At 39.2% G+C, this 22553-nt stretch overlaps 1 long non-coding RNA gene across 2 annotated transcripts in view; it reads right to left on the bottom strand.

Annotated features, from left to right (window-relative positions):
• LOC140700881 (uncharacterized) overlaps positions 1 to 22553 on the bottom strand; it is a 95904-nt gene that overhangs the window by 47271 nt on the left and 26080 nt on the right. For both annotated transcript variants that reach the window (XR_012079615.1, XR_012079616.1), the window contains exon 3: positions 16671 to 16775. This is a non-coding gene — a long non-coding RNA (uncharacterized lncRNA). The remainder of the gene's footprint in view (positions 1 to 16670; positions 16776 to 22553) is intronic.

Raw genomic sequence — 22553 nt, 5'->3', positions numbered from 1 at the left:
TCTGGGAGCAGAGAGAAAAAATACATCAAAGCTGACTGGATAGAGGCATGGGATGCTGAATGGCTTTACAGAATAGATGGAGTCTCACTCAAGTCTTGAAGTAATTGTTTCTCAGGTGAAAAGAGGCTGAGTGAAGGTATTTTGGGAGTAGAAACAGTATGTGCTTTTGCTTTATTTGGAGACTAGAAAGTTGAGTAAGGTATAAAACGAAAGACATCCCAATGATAGAATATGTAGTTACAATTTAGATTTCTGTTCTGCAGAAATATATAATAAAAACAATACTTCTCCTCTTCTTTCCTACATTTCATTGTAGTTCACCAACCCAACAGGTTGTCAGAGAGGTAGTATTATGTTCTAGAGATTTGAAATTGCTTTATTAGTCACCTAGCTCATGCTATTGCTAAGATTTAAATTTTCTCCACCACATCATTCCTAATGGGTTTTGAGTCCCTTCTTGAATGCCTTTATATGCAACATAGTGTGGGGCAGGTGTTAAGACCAAACTCAGGAGTCAGACTGCCTGGGTTCAAATCCTAGCTCACAACTATAGCAGGCCATGGCCAGACCTACAACATTGAAGAATCAACAATACATTGGCCAAGCAAGAGCGAATACATGGAGATAATTAGATTACATGGCAATGGCTCAATCAGAAACTATGAATCCGGAGACTCAGCACTAGAGGCTAAATGATGTGGTTCTCTCCTGGGCTAAAACAAGTAAAGGGCAAGTACAGTGTTGCAGATTCTTCCAACCTGGAGGATCTCCACACCACATGAGCTACTGAAAGGAATCTACTTTAGGTATGCTTCCTTGAAAAATAAAGTTGTCACCTTCCCATCTTGCTCTTAAGTGGATATTTTGCATTGCTTACTAGTTGAAGCAATAGTAAAATAGCAGGAAGTTTAACTTAGCTCACACAGAGTTATCAGTTTTGTCAATCTGGACCTAGAGCAGCCTTTGCATAGCTTAATCACTTACAAACTATGATTTGCTCATCTCTAAAATAGGACTGATTTGAGGATTAAATGAGATAATGATTGCAAAGCCCTTGACAAGTGTCTGGTTCATACCGAGTATGAGCTAAGGTTGGTATTATTGTCACTATTTCACATGGTTACTCACTTCATTTGTGCCAGTTCTTTCTTATCCAGAATCAGATGTAAACTCTGTATGTTGGTTTTTGTTAAAAAAAATTGTAACGTTTCGTAGCAGTAAAAAAAATTTAATTTGCTTTGACTTTTCCTAAGTACATATTTACCAATGTCTTAAATGTTCCTTCTGCTTCTTTATTCTTCCTTCCATTCCTACTTTTTGTCCCATCAAAATAACAGAAATAGTTGGTTGGTGTAATTCACTTTTGTACATAAATTATTGTTCTAAGGACAATTAATCATAATCACTTCTTGCTCTTAAGGAATTTTATAGTCATTTTTATATGAAATGTTTTCCTAAGTCATTAGTTAATAAAAATAATTAAATTGTCAAATTTGAAAAAAAAATTGTAGAATGAGCCAAATTTTCCTTTCACAGCTATTCTCGTTTCATGTTACGTATTATTCAACTTGCCTATCTAAAATCTGCTCCTTTGGCCTTTCGCATCTTAGTTCGTGGTCCTTCATCTTTCCATTTCATTAGACCAAAGACTTAAAGGTGGTTATCAACTCTCTCTTTTTCCAATATCCCAAATCTAATCTGTTACACCTTCCTGCTACACCTCTCGAAGCCACTGCAATGTCTCTCCTGTCTCACCGCAGTAGCCTCCTAATTGGTCTCTCTGTTTCTGTCCTTATCCGCATTTAATTTATACTCAATGCAGCAGCAAAGTAATCTGATAAAAGTAAAAATTTGGTCCAATCTGTTATTCCTTTTTTCAAATCCCCAAATGACTTTCCATCTCACTCAAAGTAAATGACAAAGTGCTCTTAGTATGAGATACGAGGTCCCATATAATTCGAGCTCTTCTGTGTCTTATCTCATCTTCTACAACCCTCCTTCTTGCTCACCTGCATACACACTGACTTCCCCAATCTGGTATTTGTGGTGTGGTGTGAGTTTCTGGATCCAAATGCATGACTTTACATTATCTATAAGCAAATATCTTTTGCTTAGATGTAGCTTTTCAATATCATCTTCAATTCTGGTGCTCTCATCCAGCTAATGACCATTCAAAGTGCATGTTGTGTTTACATTTAATCAACATGTCAATTATGTCCTCATTCATGTAAGCCATTAATAAAAATGTTGAACAGATCAGATGGGAGAACAAGGAACTTGTATTCATCCAGTTGCAAATACATATATATTTCTTCACCCTACATTTCTCAAACTTGTTCCTTAGCAAGATGAGGAAACTCAGAAAGGATAAATGAATTGCTCAAGGACATACGGCTAGTAATCCAGCAGATGTGGATCTAGACTGCTGGTCCAAGGACTTTCCCAGTATTACGTAATACTTAAGCATTTTTGTGTTTTCTATAACACTAAGCACAGTATTTTTCAAGTCCTCAATGAACACATGTTTATTACTAATATACCTTGCTTTGACTTTCCTGCAAGGTAAGTCCTTCATTTAGACCTGTGGTTCTCCACCCAGGGCAACTTTGACTGCAGGGGACATTTGCAAATGCCTGGAGATATTTTTGATTGTCACAAATGGGAGATGATACTAACTTCTAGTGGGGAAAGACCAGGGATACTGCTAAGCATCTTACTATACACAAAATAGCCTCCTACAATGAAGAATTACCTGGTCCAAAATGTGCTGAGATTGAGAAACTCTGATTTAGAATTCAGCTTATTGATTTATAAGCAGTTAAGAGAAGGTCTAAGAGGGCACCAAAGCAAGCTGATTGTTTTTTTCTCTCTGATTTCCTTGTTAATGGACCCAGCTTTTAAATAAAACAAAAGAACACTTGAGCTGGGAAAAAAAAAATCAGACATGCAAATAAAACCTTGCAGCCCAGCTCCTTTTAGTACCTGAGGTCCTTGTACTTGTACTGAGAGGTGATAGCCAAGTAACAGCCACCCTCCTCAGCTGGGATAAAGAAAGTTGCACTCATTGCATATTCATGTTTTCAATGGCATTCTTCACTTAAGAGATTCAGGGCATATCATTAATTAAAGCAATGAATTCCCCAGAAACAACACCAATTAAACCTCAAAATCAAAACAGCATAAAAAAAGCAGACCTCATTTTCCCATCCTATCTGAAGCACTGAGAAAAATCATACAGCTTCATCAGGCCAAGTGGGGGACGGAATTTATCAAGAAGGCAGACCAGCCACCTTCCCTTACATTTTCTTCCTCTTGTTTCTTGCTGCTAGTTCCAAACATGAGCCATAGGAAAAGCCGCCAAGAGGCAAATCTCTAGTTGATAGTGGCAGTGCCATCATTTTATACAGTATGTGTTTCATCTTCCATGAAGAAGCAATGGAATTCTGGAACAGTGGGAGGGTTAGAAATCCACCCTCTTAACCAAGGCACCCTGGCCCTCTGCTTTTCCATTCCATACTTGCTACTTGGGCAACCTCATTGTTTAACATCGTTGAACATGGTTTAATATTTGCTGATTACTGCCACGTCTGTATTTTTCATTCCAGGTACTGTGCTGGATGCTTTGCATGACTTATCTTTTAAAAATCTTCCAACCACCCTATGTACTCTTATTCACATTTTCTAGTTTATGAAATTAAGACTTAGAGAAATAAGTGATTTGTCCAAGATCACATGTACAGTAAGTGAGAATGTTGGGACTCAAACCCAAGTCTTGTATCCCCTGCTTCATCCTTAATCACATTGTTGGGTTCAAGTTCCCACTGTTTCTCATCTGGATTATTGTCCCAGTTTCCTAACTAGACTTTTTTTTAACACCATCCTACACTCTGCAATCAGGATAATCTTCATTATATTATATTTATTACTCCCCTACTTAGCTTAAGTAAATGATTTATAGTTCCTGGAATTCATCAGGTTCCATGTCCTCACCATATTGTTTCCCTAACTGACATTTGTTCTCCTTAAAAATTTTAGCCATATGGAGGAGAAAGGTATGTCTTTTAAAAAACATAGACTATGTTACTTGCTTTATTAATATGTTAAAAAAAGAGAGAAAAGAAGGAAACCTTTTTGAGTAATCCTCCCACATTTGTCAAATAACTTTTCATCCACAGAATTGGAATACTGTCTTTACTTTAGTTGATTATGTCACTTAAATGGATTTCATCAGGACTGACTGGCTTATCATCAGACAATAATGAAGTTCACCATGTTCTCCTTTCCTTCATCTCTAAAATGTCAAAAGTTTAATTTTTTTTGAGTATTCTGAAGGCCCCTCAAATCATATTTCACTCATCTCCTTTAGCCTGAGAATTAAAACCGTATTCAGAGTACATGTAGTTGTGGGTGTATTAGTTGGTACCTCTCTCTGTCTTCTCATGGACTGATATAAATCCCCTGACCCTTTACCCATTTCGTCCAGTCCTTCAGGAGGTGCTACTTTCAGGGAAGCACAGTCCTTCTGACTCTGTTTTACTTGTTTTTCTTGAAGGACATAAACAAGAATGGGGATTCTATTTTATGGCAACTCATGAAAATCCTCCACTACCTCCCACGTGCCCAGTACCTCTCATCTATGCCATTCCATCCTTGTACCCTCTCCCAGCCTCCTCCTTCAACTCGTCTTTCTCCCTCACCCTTCCTCTCCACCCACCTGTTCTGGAAGTTTGCAGCTCTCTCTGCTCTCCTCCAGATCACCACCCAGTTAGCTTTTGTTTTTTCCTCTGCCTTCCACATTCTGGAGATTCCACTACATGAAATCTACCTATTAGTCTGGCAGTACCGTGAGACAGGGACGGGAGAGGGGACAAAATGGGCAAACTCAGGTCACTTACACTTTAATAGTTTAGTCCCATCACAATTACAACTTTTTTATAGGGTAGGGGCCATGCTTCCATTTGTAATTATGCTTTTGGTAAAGTAAGGAATCTTAGAGATCAGATCGTCCACTTTTCTAATCATGTAGATGAGGAAGTATCAGATCCCAGTATAAGTATGACTTGCCCTTGATCACAATGCTGATCAATACCATGGTGAAGCCAGACCTTCTGTTTGGAGGTCAGGTTATCTCCACTATTCTATGTTGTTTAAATTCCTCACTCAGTGCTAAGTGCAGTGCCTCTCGAAAGGTCTGTATTGGGTGAATGTGGGAGCAAACAAAAAAGAATGTGATTTAATGATTACAATGAAAGTAGGGGATCCTTCTCCCCAGCACACCATGACAGAGGAACTTAACAGAGTAGCAAAATAAGATTGCTTTGCCAGTCTGCTTACGCTATTTTAGTCATGATGTCTCATATGGATTACCTGGGGGTCTTGTATTCCATTTTAATGACATAATGAATTTTTAAAATGGAGGTAAATACACTCCACTCTACCCCAAATGGCCTTTTAAGTTTTTATTGGCTGTGCTTTAATAGTAATAAAAATAGTAACAAGGATACTAACAGCTACCATTACTGACTGCATACTATGTGCCGGGCCTCCCATTAAACACTTAATTTCTCTAATTTAATCTTCAAAATAACTCCGCAAAAAAAAAATGAATGTACACACCTACTTTACAGATTAGGAAACTGAGGCTCAGAGGAATAAGTTAATTGATTACCACTCAGTAAGTAGCAGAGTCAAAGTGTAAATCCAAGCCTCTGGTCTCCAAGAACCTATGCTTTTACTCACTGCCATATAAGGCAGAAGGTGATCCCCTACCTCATTCTGCCTTATCCTATGTGTAGCTCCTTCTTTCACTCAAGGGGCTTTTATTGCTATGGAGCAGGACCGGTGAAAAGAACACAAAATCCAAGGAAACATTTTTCTGCTTTCAAGGAGACTGTATTCTAGTGGGGAAACAGGCAAGCAAATCAACAACTGCTGTGCAGGGTAAGAAAGCGTTTTCCATGAGGTATAAATGTGACACTCAGAGTGCCATGGGGGACGTCAAAACCAGTGGGAGTGCGGATGGTCACGAGGACGCGTGCAGGTCTGGAGGGCCTTTGAGCTGAATGTTTAAGGAAGAGCAGATGTCAGCTAGGGAAACAATGTACCTGAGGATGTGGAACAGATGAACTCAAAAAGCGGTGATTAATTCATTTAGACTGGAGGGAGGGGACGCTGCGAGGCTCTAAGGAAGGAGCTGGAGAGGAGGTCTGGGGCCAGGTCCTGCAAGATGTCATGTTGAGTGGTTTGGAACTGATCCTGAGCCCATGAGAAACCACTGCAGAATTTTTATAAGAGAAATGACTTAGTCAGAGATTGTTGAGGGAGGATACTTGTACATGGGTGGGGTTGTGGAGGATAGAAATGCAGGGAGGGGCACTGGGTAAGCGGATGGGGATTGCGGACAGGGGCCCTGGAGGGGAAGCTGCTGTAACCCAGCCACAAAGGAAGGAGAGTGGTCAGAGGCACTGGGAAGGGAAGATGGAAAGGAGTAAATAGGTTCCCCAGATTTGAAGCAGGTAGGTCCTTTAACTGTCATGTGGACCAACTAGATGGCAGGCTTGTTTGCTCCACTGACATCTGAGCTTCCCCTTAAGCCTTGCATCCTTCTTCTCTCTCCAGTCTTTCTCATGCCTTCTCACTTATTCTTCCTGTGCCTCCTGACTTCAGCACACAGTGCAGTGTGGCTAAAGGTCTCAGGAGAGCCCAGAGCTAAACATTAAACATTGCTGAAACTACAGCATAGTTTAACTCTAGAATGTGGTCAGAGTTAAGCTGGAGCTTTTGGAAAAGAACGGCTTCTTGATTCAAATACACTGCATGGGGAGGGGTGGATTCAGGGGAGTTTAGCTTTTGCTTCCACAATGTTGCCTGAAAAAGCCTAAGTTACTGCTTATGAACACTATTTATGTTTTTCCATTGATATGCCGCTATTAGTTTGAACCCAGGCCGATGAAGTTGCTGTGATGCTAATGACCTTTTGTTTATAAAAGATCTCAAGATTCTCAAATTATGCAATCTCCATTGCCAAAAAGCTTTCAGGTGGCCTTTTGAGCAAAATGAAGAAAAATGGCAAATATATTCACATCCATTTTCTAACGTAGATCACCATTTTATTAAAAATGGGGTCTATAACAGGACAATCATAATTTAAATTAATGTGTTCTCAAATAATACTTGTTATTGCCAATTTTTTTCATATAATGTAAAATCTCTGGGTTCATAAATAACATTCTTTCCCTATTCAGGAAAAGCCATGCTCAGCAATGTGTTATTCATGACTTAATTATTCTATAGATGCTTCATTCATATGCATGCAGATATATCTGGCAGCACTGCATTTTAATGAAGATGCTGAAAGGCAGCAGGCTATAATTTCTAACAGAGAATTCTGTCAGGATTGAACAATAGCAGCTCCTGGAGAAGACTAGGAAATAGCATAGCCCAGAAAGAAAATTAAAAACCCATTTAAATATTTTAATTATAATCTTCATTAGTGAAATCTTGAAATCCTTTGGCACATCCAGTACTTCTATAGTTTAGGTGCTATTTTTGCTGGAGGAGAATAATTTTGAGGAAAGGGAATATTTTCAAGATTCCACAAGTTGAGATACAACCGGTCCCTAGGGAGGACAGGTCTGGGCCTCTGCCCCTGTCCCCTGCACCCTGTTACCCTGATATTTTTAATTCAATGAGGGGGGTCAAAATGACCAATTCAAGTCAACCTTTCTTGCAAAGGACATTGAGAAGAAGAGGGAGAGATTAATTTCAGAATTTATATGTGTATGTATATATATATATACACGGTGAAAGATTTAGCACTGCAAAATGCACCTCAAACTTCCATCCCTTGATCCTCCAGAAAGTTTGACTTGACTAGAAACAACTAAGACCTATTTTGACTGTAGGAATTGCTACAATTTTGTTATGGTTTCTCTTTTTCTCATTTCCTAGACAGGGAGAAATGTCAGAAAAACGATAGAAATGTCAAAAGCCCATGAAATCAACTAAGTAAATCGTGAAACAGGCCATAATTCTACTTGTTCTGTTACAGAATAAAAGCCAAATAGAAACTGGTCATTGCCATGTTCAGTTATTTTAGGAGAGCTGTAAATACGCAAGTAATAAGGCATTTTAGGCATCTGGGAAGGTGCAGCATTTTCTGAAAGGGTGATGAACAAGAGACACAGCTGTCTGTGTCCTACGCTGGGTTTCCTCCTACTCCATTGAGACCTCTCTTGTTCTGGTCATCAGTGTTCCTTGTATCTTCAAATCCAGCACACACTTTTCTGTCTTCCTCAAAATCCCCCTCTCAGAATTCAACACAGATGGCAACTTCCTTTCTTCACACGTTTCTCTTGGGATGCTTTAAGACTCCATACACTCCTGCTTTTCAGATTTTTTTTATCCTTTCCTTCCATTTTCTTTGTTTAACGTTGACCTTCGATAAATAGAATTTAAATTTTTTTACATACTTGAATTTTCAATCCTTTTCTGTATTTTACATCTTTCACTAAGGGATTTCTTACCTCAGGTTTATGATGTTCTTCAAAAATTTCTTGCAAAACATTGAAAAGTTTCTACTAGCTTGTCATAATTTGAGGTAGAGATCCAACCCTTTTTTATTCTATGTGTCTGACCATTTGTCCCAGAATTACTCATTGAATAGACCCTCCTTTCACCAAGGGTCTACAAAGCTAGCTGTCATATATCAAATACTTACATAAATTTAGGACTGGGTATTAGTTCTCTATTGTCGCATAACAAATTATTACAAGATTTTAAGGATAAAACAACACCCATTTATTATCTCACAGTTCTGTAGTTCAGAAATCTAGGCAGGCTCAGCTGGGTTCTCATAAGTGTCAAAGCTGAAATCAAGGTGTTGGCTGGGCTGGGCTCTTATCTGGAGCTTTTGGAGAATAATCTGCTTTCAGACTCATTCAGATCGTTGGCAGAATTCAGTTTTTGGAGGCTTGTAAGAGTGACATCCCATTTCCTCGGCTGTCAGTCCAGGGCCACTTTCAGCAACTCAACACATCTTCAAAGCCAGCAGACAATGCCACGTCAAATTCTCCTCAGGCTTCCAATCTCTAAGTTTCTCCTCTTCCCCAAAATCACAGAAAATTCTTTACTTTTAAAGGGATCGTTTGATTAGACTAGGCCTGCCTAGACAATCTTCATGTTTTTCATATAATGTAACATAATCATGGGAAGGACATTTCACCATATCTACCTCAATCAAAGGGGAGGTTATTACAGAAGGGCAAAGGTCATCGGGAGCCTTTCTTAGAATTTTGCCTACATAATTTGTGGCCTCTCTAACCTCTATCATTAGCTTATTCCTATGTCGATCTCTACACTATCTAAACATGTCCCATCAAGAACCCCACTGATATTTTAATTAGAATTTCATTGGATCTATAGTTCAGTGTTTTTAACATTGAAGTTTTTTGTTAAAAAATACGGTGAACCTCTTCATTCACAAATTTGTTAATAAGTCTTGCATATCTTTTCTTTTTTTCACATGTCATAATGAAACATTACATGACCTCTGGCCCAAAGCAAAAATTTTGACTGTGAGGTGGGACTTCTGGAAAGGTTGAGTGAGGAGGTAGGCAAATCCTTTCCCTATAAAGCAGATGTAAAACCGGACAAAGCTATTAAAAACAGCCACTTCAGGGTTTTGGAAACTGACCAAAGGCATCCATGAGAAGCATTTATTCAAGAAAAACTAAGCATCAGTAAGAATAGTGGGAATCTGTGGCATTTTATCCTGGGGCTTCTGCCATTCCCTACCCCAGCTCTGCAGTTCAGTAACTTTACGAGGGCAGGGAAATCTGTGAGGACCGGCAGCCTCCCTACTAGAGGGGGCTGATTTGCTTCAGAGTGAAGCACAGATCTCAAGGGCATTGTTGAAATGACAGCAGGAAAATCCAGGAAACAATCCAGGATAGCAAACAATTTAAGAAGGCTGCCTGAGGTCATAATACTGCTTGGGCAAGCAAGAGACTGACAGGTAAGTTAGAAAAGTATGAGGGAAATCCAGGGATCTAGATTGATCGTGTGCTTCATAGGCGTCCACTTAGCCCTGGTGATGTGGAAGCAGGTGGAAGCACGCTCAAGGATGTGCACGTGCAGAGGAAAGATCAGATAGGACTCTGGCTGTCTACCTGTCCCCAGTGAATCTGAAGCCTCAAGTAAGTAGCAAGAATAAGCTAGAACAGACTGTAAACTACCCAAAATTCGATTACACTCCTTAAACACACACAGCTCTGTTGGCAAAAGATGGAAACCTTACTGGTTCAAGATGTTTATGTACAACTCCTAGTCAATCGTTGGCTGACCATTAAGGTATGCTGACCCCAAAAGGAGTCAGGCTTTAAAATAAAACACAAATACATTAAGAAGAAAAAAAAAACCCCAACAAAAACCTGAGCAGAGACATCAGTGTCTACACTCTGCCAGGAAGACAGACTCTACAGAGTTAATCCAGGCAAGTCATTAAAGAAACAAAAAAATCAGCAACAACAACAATTCTTACCCCTGGAGGGATAAGAATCCAGAGTTGCTACAATATATTATCTAAAATTTTCCAATTAAAAAAATTATATGCAAAAGAGAGAGAGAGAAAAAAAAGGATGCTTAGGAAAGTATGACCGCACTTACACAGGAAGAAAAATGAAGGGATTTCAGGACATACCACCTTGGCATATTGATTATTTTCAGTTAAAGGCACTTTAAAAAACGGCAGGTGAAAGAAAAGTACTTGATTCCTCTTTTTATTCCTGAAAGCAGAAGTTTAAACTCCCATGTGAGCACTGCCCTCCCTGTGACAAGAGAGAAAAGTTCTTATCACCAGAAATAAGAGTCAAGGTCAGGAGACTTCTACACTAACAGACCTTGTTAAAAAAAACTCAACTTCTCTTGGTCTCTTCATCTGAATTATGTTTCCACAATTAGCGTTCTTTGTTCAACCCAGTATATAAGCATTTAGATTTTGCCACTCCCTTGGATCTTCATTCTTTTCCTTATGAAAGCTCCCATGTCATGTAAAACTAATATTAAACACATTTGTATACTTTTCTCCTGTTAACATGTCTTATGTCAATTTAATTCTCAGGCCCAGCCAGAGACCCTGAGAGTGGAGTTAGAGCTTCTGCCTCCCCTTCAATTTCTGGTGATGAGGATGGGTTAATACTACCTGGGACACTGCTTACTCTGAGGGCTATAGGTTTTTGCTACCTCTGGGAGTGGACTTTTTGGATCACGGTGGCTGCATCTTCTAAATCTATTTTGGGGATGCCTCTTGTGTCATACTTGGAAAGTTACCTCTGGGTCTTTCCATAAAAAGACCCAGAGGTTTATTGGATTGAGTTCCTATTGAAATAAATATACCCTTGAAGATCCTACTTTTCAATAACAAGATCATGGATCCTTTGAATTGGAAACACTTCTTTATTTGAAAAAATTTTAGAGAGCTCTCATCCTAAATAAATGCTCACTGGTACCCATGAGAAGATCAAATTAAAAAGAAGACAAAGGATTGTAATGGCTAGACTTACAGACTCCCTTAAAAAGGCTAAAAAACAGAAATCACCCTTAAAAGTTAAAATCTACACCCACTATAAATCTTCCTTCTCTACGTTCTCTTTATCCCCATCTTCCTATCCCTGACCCTTCAGAAGATCTATACGATCTGTGGACCCCTGCCTAAAACACCCCTCCTCAAAATTTGGCCCTGTATCCTTAGCAAATTCCTTCAACTCCCAAAACTCCTCCAACTTCTCCCCAAATCCCTTAAATATCCAGCTGTCTGCTTTAACTTGCTTTTCCCTGCAAGATTTACAGAGAGCACTCTGGCCTGATCTACAGGCCTGGAATATACAGGTTACTTTTATAAATGCTGACAGCCAGGAAATAAATCTGGCACAGGCTCTGGGAACTCAGAGCCAGGATCACTTTGCTGTCCTTTACAACGACTGCTTCCCTGGACTCTGTAAGCAAACGCGGTCAGCTCTAGGCCTTCCTACGCAGTGTCCCCTGCAGATGCATGCTGGACCCCCAGAGCAAGAATTAATGTTCTCTGGACAGCAGCAGATCTTTAAGATTCCAAAGCCTTTTTGCCACCACTTTCAGAAGGTTCTACCACATTTAGAGAGCAGTTGGAAAGATTTAGTGGTCTTTCACAACCCCACTTGTAGGGACCTGGACTTGCTATTAAAGGATATTCTTCCCACCCATGATTTTACTGTAGTCATCAGTATAATGGCCTCGGTGGGGGAAAAATAATCACTTCCCAAGCCCCTCACTGGATCAGAGGAAACAGGTGGCCAGAATCTCCCAGACCCTCCTGCAAACAACCAGAAATGGATGAGCCAAGCCTGATGTGGGGATAACAGAGGTCTTTCCCCCTAAGGTAGATTGGTCTAAGGTTGAATTATGTGCTTAGCAGGAAGGGGAACATCCTAAGACTTTAATGGAATGCTTTATATAGAGTTTGCAAAGGCACACAGAAGTAAACCCTGAAGCCTAGAACATAGAAATCTTTTCATTTCTGTCTTGGTTGGAAATCTTCTTTATGATATAAAGAGAGAAATCCAAAATAGTACCATTGGCATGGAAACAACCTAAATGTCCATTGACAGATGAATGGATAGAGAACATGTGGTATATATATATATATATATATATATATATTTATACATATGTATGTAATAGAATATTACTCAGCTATAAAAGAATAAAATAATGCCATGGATGGACCTAGAGATTATCTTATTAAGTGATGTAAGTCAGACAGAGAAAGACAAATATCATATGATATCACTTATATGTGGAATCTAAAAGAAGATATAATTTTTATTTGCAAACCAGAAATAGACCCATGGACACAGAAAGCAAACTATGATTACCAAAGGGGAAAGGGGTGGAAGGGATAAATTAGGAATTTGGGATCAACAGACACACGCTGCTATATATAAAATAGATAAACAACAAGGACCTACTGTATAGCACAAGGAACTATATTCAATTTCTTGTAATAAGCTATACTGGAAAAGAATCTGAAAAAGATATGTGTGTGTACATGTATAACTGAATCACTTTGCTGTACACCTGAAACTAACATTGTACATCAGCTACACGTCAACAAAAATTTTTAAAAAATGGTGTCATTGTCTGGGCAGGTCAGTCTCTTAGCATTATTACAGAAGCAACTACACAGTTCTTTGAAAATAGCTTGCAGGAAAACAAGAATAAAAGAAATTAAAATCAACAGACCTTGATGTGCATACTGAATCTTTAAAAAAACAAAAATGATGACTCTAAGAGTAGCTCAAAGTCCATTAATTTTTCTTACCAACCACATAGCTTTCCCTGTTTGCCTCCAGACATTTGCAGATATTGTGAAAAACTAGGACACTGGAATAATGATTATCCTGAACATAGCAGGAAAAAAAGCTCAAATAACCCCATCACCCTCAGAAGGTTCATTTCCCCCATCCTCTGGAACAATACACCATCAACTGACAAGGTCAGCCAATCCACAGTTGCAGTCCAGACTCCACTATCAAATTTAAAATAGAGGATTGGAAACTGGACTTAACTGACACTGGTGTGAGTCTCTCTACCATCTGCTCAGAGGATTTAATACTACCTGTCACCTCTGATTCTATTCCACGTGTCGTAGTTTCTGGACAGTCTATTCAACTACCCATATTTCAAGCCAAGCCAGTATCTTCTGGCTCTCAACTCCCATCATGCTTTTCTAATTTCTGACTCTTCATTAGTGACTCTTTTAGTTAGAGATTTGTTATGTAAATTTAATGCCATCATACAATGTAGTAAGAAAGGCATGTTTTTTACACCCTGCCCTCAGACTAAACCTCAAATCTACTTTCCCTAGTGAAATCCCATTTCAATTTAAAATCCCCTGAAAATGATGCAACCTTAATAGTTGTCCCAACCAGTCTGAGGTTGGATTGCTACTAAGTGCACAGCCTGCATACAGCTAGGAAAAGGGCCAAACCTCTCCCATCAGTAGCCCAGTCGCCCTTCCCAAGGGGTGCGGAGTGAGGAATTGAACCTGTAATAGGCTCTTTTTTATAGGAAGGTGTTCTAATCTTTACTCCCTTATCCTGTAACACCTCAATCTTGCCAGGAAAGAAAGAAGGGAAATTTGATTCAGACAGAAATTAAATCTATCAATTTGTACCCAAGATCTTAAGAGCCACAGAGTCCTTTTTAATTCCTTGCTATCCTGTACTTCCTAATTCAGCTACTATTCTCACCTCAGCCTGGTGTACAGTACCTGATGTCTGCTCAGCTTTCTTTTTAGTTCCATTGCGTTCTGACCCATGATTTCTTTTTGCATTTGCATTTTTTGAGGAGGACAATTGACACAGACTCCCATACCTCAGGGATGGTGTGAGTCAGCCTCAATATTTTCCCAAGTCCTTAAAGCCAACTTAGATTCTATAGCGTTTACCCAACACCCCACTCATGATCAGTATGTTGATGACTTTTCACTCTGTAACCCAACTGACCAGGGTGCTCATTCTCCTAAAGGCACTCACTGAATGAGGCCATAAAGCTTCCCAGTCTAAACTTCAGTAGGTGCAAACAACTGTTACCTACTTAGGACATGAGATATCTCAGCGCACTGAAAAACTCACTCCGAAATGCTTTGAGTCAATTTTGTCCACTCCTTTCCCCAAAACAAAAAACGCAGTTGCATAAATTTCTAGGGGCAGCTGGCTATTGCTGCCAATGGCTTTATCACCTTGCTGCTCTTGCCAAATCCCTATATGCCCTCCTCCAGATTAGCTCCTCCAGAGCCCATTTCCTGGCCCCCAGAGGCATTAACTTCTCTTGAAGCCTTAAAGTTAACATTGTCCACACCCCCAGCTCTTGGCTTACCCAATTTTGACAAACCTTTTCACCCATGTTGCCATGGAAAAATAAGGAGATTGCTGTAGGACAAATTTTTACCTCTCATAGGTCCTAAGGCATGTTTCTCATGTCAGTTGGATCCTGTGGCAGCGGGCACGCCCCACACCTGTGTTGTAGCCTCAGCTGCTGCCCTACGTGCCTCGTGTAAGAATAAGTATTCCCTGTGCTCTCTTACAAGTTCGTAAGACAAAGCATCTCTCTTGAGGCAGCAGACTACCTATGAACAATTTCTCTGTCATCTGACATCATGGTAACACTTTAAAACTGGCTATCCTACCACCCTTCCCAGCTGACGGAGAGCCTCAGTCCATTGCACGCGATTGCCTTGCAACTACAAACAGAAATGGTCTCAAAGCCATGAAAAGACCTCTCGGGTCCCGCCCCCTCCAGGCAACCCAGACTTAACTTCTATTTTGTGATGGCTCTTGTAGATGACATGTCTGGGGAAACATAACTGTTACTCCACATGAAATGCTTGGGGCATACTTTTTGCCCACTGTAACATCAGCCTGGGCTGCTTACCAATTTTATCAGAGCCTGCACACTAACAAAAGGGAAAAACGCTCCAATTTACTCTGGCTCCAGATAGGCTTTTCAAGTCTGCCATGCTGTAGGCACAATCTAGAAATCCCATGGATTCTCAACCCTGCTGGTACTCTTACTGCCAGTGGGCCTATGATGGCTGTCCTACTAGACGCTATACACTTCTGCTGTCTGGCCTGTATTAAGGAAACTGATACTGTATCTCCAGGGAATGACAGGGCCAACAAAGCTGCTAAATACACAGCCAGAACAGATCCCCATCCTTTTTCCACCCAGTTTATAAATTTTCCTTTATCCCTGGTGGATATTATTGATTATCAGACAAGTGCTTCTCAGTCTGAAAAAAGACAAATGAATACAAAAGGGTGCCAAACAATTATCAGACAGTTTTTACACTGGGCTAAACAGATTTCATGTGGCCCCCTTTCTGCTGACCTTTTGGGTTGCAGGGATCTCCCATCAGATGGGACATACTTGCAGATGGGGATCATCAAGGAACTAAAAGATAACTGCTTCTGCTCTGGCATTCACAGTTTCAGACCAAATTATTTCCCAGTGCACTGCTTGTAATGTCACCAAATTTTTAGAATAAGCCAACACACGTTAAGAGGTCTTCCAAGGCCCATATGCCCTCTGCATTACTCCAAATGGATTTTGAAGATTTGTCCCCAGCTTTAGGCTGTTCCCGCTGTGTGGTAATTATCTGATGTTTAGTGCGTGGACTGAATGCTATCCACTAGATGTGTTGATGCCATGTTTCCACTTTACAATAGCAATAAAGAAATTAATTACAGATTATTTCTCATTTTGGCATTCCTTTATAGATTGAATCACATTAAGGAACTCATTTTACAGCAGAAATAAACCACTTGCAAAAACTTTGGGGTACTCATTAGAATGTCACATCTGTACCACCCTCATTCATCAAAGCAAACGGAACATGAAGACATAAAAAGGACTCTAGGAAAAGTCTGTCAAGAAACTGTATTTAACATTACCCACTGTCCTTATTAAAATCTGGATACTCTAAACAGGAAACATGGATTAACCCTTTTTGAAATAATGTTTGATTGCCCTTTGCCTCCTGGCATCTCTAACCTTCCATTCCCAGATTAAGTGAACGTTTTGGGGACTTAAGAGAACAATTTGATGTTAAGACTAGCTACATATAAGAATACCTGGTGTACTTGGAACACATCATCAACAGATGAAAAACCATGGTCTCCACCAACTGGCAAGCCTTGTCATCATTCCTCCATGAGATCGGGGGTGTATCAAGACTTCTAGGAGAAAGTACACACTGTTACCTTGTTGGGAAGGACTTTTGAAGTTTTGCTAACCATCTACACTGCTATCAGAATAAAAGAAAAATACTCTTGAATTCACATGAGCCACACCAAATTCCATGTAGATCCACACTCCCAGGACAAGTGGAGATGATTCTTACAAATGATCATAAAGCAAGGATTTCTAGCGTCAATTCCAAGCCCTGGAAGCAGATGACATCATAAATAAGAAGCTTTTCCCAAGAACATGGATTAAGAAACTTCATTTCCATCTATTTTCTTCTCCTACCAAGCTTCCTACTCCATAAAAACCGAAAACAAACAAAAACAATGCTCTTCCTTTTAATGAAGCCTCCTCTTTCTTTGGCCATTTATATTAAAGCTGACCGAGATTACCTGTCTCAATCTGTCTTATTCTCTTTCATATTGAGGGTCAGAGCTTCAACATATGAACTTTGAGGGGAGACAAACATTCAGTTCATAAAAGCATCCTACAGATGCATTTAAATGGTGCACTAGAAAATATTTAATGCAATAAAGGCAGTAAAGGAAGAACAGGAAAAACAAACCAAAAAATACATGAGATATGTAGATAAGTAAATCCAAAAAAACCTTCATGCTTTAAGTTGAAAGCAAAAGCATGGAAAAGACATATATTAGAATCCAAAATCCAAAAACTGAGAATAAGAGCTGCGGATAAGGATGCAACAGGAACTCTCATTCATTACTGGGGGGAATGTAAAATGACGCAGATACTATGGAAGACAGTTGGGCAGTTTCCTACAAAACTAAACATAGTCTTACCATATGATCCAGATATTGTGCTCCTAGATATTTACCCAACTGATTTGAAGATTATGTCTACATAAAATCTGCATATGAATGTTTATGATAGCTTTATGTATAATAACAGAAATCTGGAGCAATCAAAATGTCCTTCAGTAAGTGAAGAGATAAACTATGGTACATCCATAGGACAAAATGTTATATTCAATGATAAGAAGATATAAAGTCATAAAAAGGCATGATGAATTTCATACGCATATTGGTAAGTGAAATAAGCCAGTTAAGAAGGCTACATACTCTATGTTTCTAAGTATATTGCAATCTAGAAAAGGCAAAACTACAGAGACAGTAAAAATATCAGTAATTTCTAGGGTTTGGCAGGAGGTTGTGGTGGGGTGGGAAGAAGGTTCAATAGGTGAAGCACAGGCATTTAAGAATGTTAAAAGGATTCTGTATGATAATATAAATGTGACTATGTGACATGCATTTGTCAGAACTTTAGAGCAGAAAGAGTGAATTTTAATTATGTAATGCAAAAAAGTCATTTTAGGAGGCCGGAGGAATCTCAGGATGGAATCTAATATTTGAAAAAACCACCAAACTGTATTTATTACAAACATATGAAACAACCTTACTGGAGGGAGTCGGGGTAAGAGGCACTAACCTAAGTAACTCTGGAAATGAGTGGAGTTTGTAAAACTAATGATAAAAGAAACTGTCCATAAGCACTGTCATTAGTTGATAAAGTTATTACTCATGGACTTAACAATTCTGATACTGCTATTCTGGAATTGAAGTTAATTAGATAAATTGATGTCAGATTACGGAAGTAAGATGTTAGATGATGTCAGATGATGTCTCATTGTTGCACTGAAAATGTATAGATATGCAAAGGGAGGGGGCTAGAATTATTCAAGTGGTAATGCATTAGAGTCTGAGATGTCAGTATGAACTCATTTTTAGCTTAAATCAACACAGATGTTTATCAGAAACAGACTCACAGACAAAGAAAACAAACATGATTACCGGGGGGGAGGGGATAGGAAGGGATAAATTGGAAGTTCGAGATTTGTAGATACTAACTTATATATATAAAATAGATAAACAACAAGTTTATACTGTACAGCACAGGGAACCATGTTCAATATCTCACAGTAATCTATGGTGAAGAAGAATATGAGAATGAATGTATGTATGTTCCTATGTGGCTGAAGTACTGTGCTATACATCAGAAATTGACACATTGTAAACTGACTGTACTTCAATAAAAACATGTTTTTAAAAAAGCAGATTAGTGGTTGCCTGTAGATTGGTAGAGGGAAAGGAGGGTTATGGAGAGGCAGGAGTCAGGCATTGTTAAGGGGCATAAGGAAACTTGGTGGGGATGATGGCCATGTTCATTACCTTGATTATGGTAATGATTTCATGGTACATACCTATGTCTAATTTATCAGATTTATACTTAAAATATGTGCAGCTCATTGTATATCAATTATACTTCAAAAAAGCTTTTTAAAAATATTTTAAAAACAGATGTTTACATATAGAGATGTGTATACACACAGTTTAGTATAGACACGTATTATTTCCTTGCTCTGTCAGCTGAGCGGGCTCAGAAGCAATAACACTCCAGTAGCACTGAGCACACCTAGTGCCCAGATTTTGGTTTCTAGTACTATTCTTCAAAGGAACCAGGGTTTGGCTGATTCTAGGACTGGGACCGGAAATATACAAAAGGAGCCTGGAGCATCTTGCAGTGCCAAAAGTAAGAAAGTGTTCAAAAAAACCAACCAGCCAACACCCACAATGTTGGAGATCTGTCTGGGTCACAGGAAGCAAACGAAAGACCTCCCAGTGGCTAAACTTGGAACAATTTGAGGAACAAATGATTAAATTACTATTGGATTATCACCCAAATTAGAAAATAAGTATCCATGAGCCCATAATGATATAAATAAATGAATGAATAATTAATAAATGGTGGAGAAGAGACAAATATCCCACGTAGAAAAATTTCAAATAATTTATGGAAAGACTCCTTCTTCAAAAGGTGGAGCAGAATTCCTCACTCCTTAGGTTTGGGCTGTGTATAGTGACTTCTTTCCAAAGAGTGCAGTATGGAAAGGAGGGGAAACAAAGACTACCTTCACAGTGGAAAAACCTGACAAACATTCCCTCAGTCAGCTGATCAAGGTCAACATCAACCATAAGTCGTGTTGATAGTATAGGTATCCTTGACAAAATGTGGTGAAAATGACACTTTACCTTTGTGGTTTTCCTCCTTGAAACCCATCACCCCAGTCTAATCATGAGAAAAACATAAGTCAAACCCCAATTAGAAGGATATTACACAAAATACCTGACCAGCATTCTTCAAATATTGTCAAGCTCATCACAAGGCAACAAGGCAAGTCTGAGAAACTGTCACAGTCAAGAGAAGCCTAAGTGACATGATGAGTAAACATAATGCGGCATCCTAGGTGGGATCCTGCATCAGGAAAAGGGCACTGGAGAGAGATTGAGGAACTCTGATTAGAGAATGGACTTTAATTAATAATAGTGTATCCGTATTGGTTCATTAATTTTAACAAATGTATCATACATGTATAATGTATGATGTTAATCATCGGGGAAGATGGATGTAAGCTACATGGAAATTCTGTACTATCTTAGTAATTTTTCTGTAAATCTAAAACTTTAAAAAATAGTTTATTTTAAAAACGTATGTATATATTTCTACGTATCTGTGTGTGTGTGTTATGCCAATAGCAAACTTAAGAACGATATGGTGGCTATAATAATATCAGGTAAAATATTATTCAAAGCAAGAATAATTGTAATACACAAATAAAATGTGGTATATCCAGAAAGTCCATATGATAGAATATTATTCAACAATAAAAAGGTATGAACTACTGATGCCTACTACAATGTGGATGAATCCCCAAAACATTATGCTAAGTGAAAAAAGCAAGATGCAAAAGAACTCTTGTTATATGATTCTATTTATAGGAAACATCCAGAAAAGGCAAAACTGTAGAGACAGCAAATAGATTAGTGGTTGCCTAGGACTGGAAATAAGAAAGTGGTTTGGCTGCAAACAGGCATGAAGGATCTATTGGGAGTGATGGGAATGTTCTAAAATAGGAGTGTGGTGATGGCTCTGTGCATTTAAGTTTATGGAAAATCATTGAATTGTGCATTTAATATGGGCAAATTTTAGGAGAAGTGAATGTTCTGATGTGCGAATTATATGTCAGTAAAGCTGTTTAATTCATTAAAACATTATTTTTACTCCCTAGAAAAGTTAATGATTAATAACATATCCAGTAAACAAACTTCCTAGTTAATGATTTTTAAAAATATATCTCTCCAATGACCAAACAGCCTAATATGAACATTTCATAGAAAAGGCAACTATTTCCAGAAAAAAACTGAAAAGGGTGCTCAACTTAAGTAAAAAAAATATCATTTTATTTCCTGACCTCCCATTCAGATTGTTTGTTCTTAAAGGACAAGACTATTCCTCTCAGAGAATAAGCTTATGTATACAATAGCCCTTCAATTAATTACTGTTTTATTGATTTCAAAGATTTATCCAAGACTTGACTAAGGCCAAATGCTGTAATTTATCGGGACTAAATCACTGTAGATGAGGCACAGTTTCAGATGCCCTCTAAAAGGAAGTGCTGCAAATTTTATTACTGTTCAAAATATTTACTCCCTCTCAGTAGCCTCGCGGGAGGAGTGCTCTTCCCCGCCTCGGCCGACATTGGGCTTGCCATTCTGTGACTTGCTTTGGCCTCAGCTGGCAGAATGCGCTTCTAAACTCCCACCCTTGGGCCTGACTATGTGATTTGCTGTGGCCAATGGGGAATAACAGATGTGGTAAAAGCGGAGGCTCAAAGAGTGATTACAAGGTTGAACTTGCCATCCTGTGCTTCTGCTATTGCCATGAGAATTTCTCCAGGCAAGGCCCAGGTTCTAGGTTCTTCCTTACCAGCCACAGGGAGCCCCCTGATCTTTGCTGGGAATCTGGGAGGGGGACACAGCAGGCAGACAACCTCCAGGATACCTGGAACTCTGTCCCTTTTAGCTTTCCAAAGGGCAACCTCAGGGTCAGTGGGTCCTTCCCAGTGTTGGATCTATCAACCAGCTTACAGAGCCATCATAGATGCAAATCTCAAGTACAGAGAAGCCTGTATAACTTCACACATGAGGTGATTCTATGGTGGCTGGTAGATCTCCCAGTGGGACCTGTGAGTTCACACCAGCCTGAAATGAGTTATGAGAAAGTTAAAATCATCACCATCATCATTAGTGATGTGAGGATGGTGGGAAAGAAGAGAACGATTCCAAGTTACTCTTTTTTCCCAGTGCTTTGTGAGGTGTCCTGTCTCCAGACCTTTGCACACACTTTCCCTTTCCATCCTGTCTCTCTTTCACCTGGGGAAGTCCTTTAGCACCTTTAAGATTCAATTCAGATGTCCCCTCTTCTGAGAAGCCTTCCTTGACCCCCTTAGTCTTAATGTAACACTTTGCTTTGTACTCTGTGGAGCCTGGCACCCATCTTGGTCTTTGTCTTCTTCATGTTGTATTATGATTATATATCTCACTGTCTTCAGTCTTAGATGAGGAATATCTTGAGCAGCTATGCTGAATTGTTGATTCACCTCTACACCCCTAGAACCATGTACAGTGGCCGGCATGGACAAAGCTCTTAATGAATATTTCATTAATGAACAAGGAATGACTGAAAGAAGAAGAAGAGAGGCCACCCTCCAAAGGAACCTGAAGTTTCCTCTTATCCTATCTCTGCATCTCCCAGTCGGCTGGGTTGCCAAACCCTTTGTGGGATATGTGCTGTTTCCAGCCCACTTTTTAGAAATGTTTTTTATTATAGGTTGAAACTTGCAAAGTTGAAAGTGATCTTTCAAGCTCATGGCCTTCAAGCCTAGAATTAAGTTGCAAATATGTGTCTTTGGTTGT

The sequence above is a fragment of the Vicugna pacos genome, chromosome 13 (assembly GCF_048564905.1).
Source record: "Vicugna pacos chromosome 13, VicPac4, whole genome shotgun sequence".
Lineage (NCBI taxonomy): Eukaryota > Metazoa > Chordata > Mammalia > Artiodactyla > Camelidae > Vicugna > Vicugna pacos.
The sequence above is the reverse complement of the archived record's forward strand: the minus strand, read 5'-3'. Positions and strand labels throughout refer to the sequence as shown.